Source organism: Cibotium barometz, chromosome 33, assembly GCF_041138505.1.
Source record: "Cibotium barometz isolate CiBa-2024 chromosome 33, ASM4113850v1, whole genome shotgun sequence".
NCBI classification, from domain to species: domain Eukaryota; kingdom Viridiplantae; phylum Streptophyta; class Polypodiopsida; order Cyatheales; family Cibotiaceae; genus Cibotium; species Cibotium barometz.
The window spans coordinates 1,805,248-1,808,106 of record NC_141078.1 but is presented as its reverse complement, the minus strand read 5'-3'; positions in this window follow the sequence as shown (position 1 = coordinate 1,808,106).

Here is a 2,859-nt window from a genome sequence, read left to right as displayed (position 1 = left end):
AAGCATAATCAAATGTCCATTCCGTGGTCTCTTCACATAGAGACATGGATCCTCAATACTGCGTTTAAAACCTTGGGACCACATAAATGTATCGAACTTTTGATACCATTGTCTGGGTGCCTGTTTGAGACCATAGAGACTTTTCTTTAGTCTGCACACCAGATGTTCCTTGCCTTTCTAAGCAAACCCTTCTGGCTGCTGCATATAGATCTCTTCATCAAGATGTCCATGTAAGAAAGCAGTTTTGACATCCATCTGAAGCAACATGCGTAACGTAGTCATCTTAACCATAGGTGAAAGATTTCCTCAAAATCTATGCCATACTCTTGGTTGAATCCTTTTGCCACTAACCAAGCTTTTTATGTTCCAATACCCGATGCAAACTTCCGTTTGTAAACCCATTTGCAAGGCAACACTTTCTTATCTTTTGGCAATGGAACTAGATCCCAAGTACCATTCTTATCAATGCTAGACAAATCGCTTTTCATCATCGCAAGCTCCCACTTAGCACGATCATCAGCTAGCATAGCCTCTTTGTAACAAGATGGCTCACCACTGTCTCAGCAAAACAAAGTCAATGCCAGGGACAAACTGCTCAAGCGGATGTGAGATTCTGTGTGATCTCCTTGGCTGACTGATGGTGCTAGCCTCATCATGTACACACTCAACTGGAGCTGGAGCAACTTGCGAAAGAACAACCGGCTCTCGAGTTGCTTGCATAGGAGGCGATACATCGAAGAATGTGACTTTTTGGTATTCAACCTCTTTAACTCGCTGCTTATGCATCTTGGTCTCATTGAAGACCACATCACTTCTACGGAGTATAGATCGACTTTTTGGATCCCATAACCGATAGCCAAATTGACCATCTAATCCATAGCCAACAAATATGCATTTACGAGACTTAGGTGCCAACTTAGCCCGTAGCTCTTTCGGCACATGAACATAAGCGTCATAGCCAAATGTACAGAGTCTGTCATATGTGACCTTATGTCTTGACCATAACTCCTGTGGAACCTGAAAGTTCAATGAAGCATGTAGTAAATGATTAATGAGATAGACTGTTCTGTATAAAGCGCTTCGACCCAAAACCCTTGTGTCAAGTGTGCTTGTGAATGCATTGACATGATTCTTTCCTGAATTGTTCTGTTCATCCTCTCGGTGACACCATTTTGGGCTGGGGTATATGGAGTAGTAAACTCACGCTTGATGCTCCTTTCTACATAGAAGTCGACAAACTCTTTTGCAATGTATTCGCCAGCATTGTCTGAATGTAAAGCCTTAAGCTTTTTACTAGATTGAGTTTCTGCTGAGGACACGAACTTCTTGAAACAAGAAAACGTCTCATCCTTTGACTTCATGGCATAAACCCAAACTCTGCGAGTTGCATCATCAATGAACGTAACAAAGTAAGATGCACCACCAAGACTTCCCTCTTCCATTCATAACGGTATTTCTTCAAATGGCCATACTTCTCGCAAAGAGATGACACTGAACATCTTTCAAGCTACCATGAGACTTCGATCTACCACGAGATTTTGCATCATTCTTCTTACCACTCTTGTCATTATCATGGTTCCTTGAGAGACCTCTACGCTGCTTACCCTCTTTCTGCACATAGTGGGCTTCACCCCATGATGTGAACTACCCATAGCCTTACATCTAGCTTCTTTTGAAATTAGTGCTTTAGAGACGTCATTATAGACAAGGCGACCGTTAGGGGCAGTACAAAACGTATCCCATGACGATGGCAGTACAAAACGTATCCCATGACAATGGCAGTGAGCAAAGCAAATGAATTGCTTTCATCTTATCATCAATGGTCATTTGCTGCGCTCTAATCTAGGCAAATAGACTGTCAAACTCATTCAAGTGTGCAGCAATACTAGCAGACTCTTTCATCCGTAGATCATAGAGCTTTCGCATCAGAAACACCTTATTGTTGGCAGTGTTTCTCTCATATGTTTTGCATAGCTTCTGCCATAGCGCATAAGCTGTCTCACATGTTAAAATTACAGCAATGTGATGAGCTATGGTGGATCAAATGCTAGAATCAACATCATTAAAACAAAGAGATTAGACGATAAATGAAGATGTAATTAGTGAGTAATTAACTAATAGCTTAATGCAGGCATGGATAATCAAAAACCAGCAAATTGTCATCAGGCCAATGCCTCAATTTATAGTGTTTACATCCAAGCATCTAATCCCACTGATTTCTCCTTGATTCACTCCATCTCTTTTTCTTGATTCTCTCCATCTCTCCCAGAATATCTCCACACCTCCTAAATCTCCTCATGCTACCCTTTATTCTCTCCAGTAGATTCTTCTCACCTTTTCACAGGTTCTCTCACATTTACAAATTCGCTTTTACAGCCTATTGCTAAGGGCTTGTTCCCGCACACACCCTATTCACTTGTATATTTCAACACCTCTCCTCAAGTGAATACTCCTAGCACACTTGGACCCTATACCAAGTTTCCCTCTTACTTGATAGTCCACGACTAGTGCCTAGCACACCTCCCCTTAAGTGAATAATCTTAGCACACCTGGACCCTATATCAAGTTTCTCTCTTACTTGATAGCCCGCGACCAATGCCTCAAGTCCCTAAACTCATAGTCCTTGACACTCTCTCTCTCTATGTGTCCAAGGCTACTACAAGTGCCCGCGACCTTGACTAAAGCATACATCTACCACGTGGCCTACATCATCGATGGCTCAGAGGTGGTTTTACTTTGTTGGGGTAGGTTACATTAGGTTGCAGGGTCTCTCTCTCTCTCTCTCTCTCTCTCTCTCTCTCTCTCTCATAGATTTTCACATGGCTCCTCACTCTTTGGAGCCTCACATCTTCTCTTGTC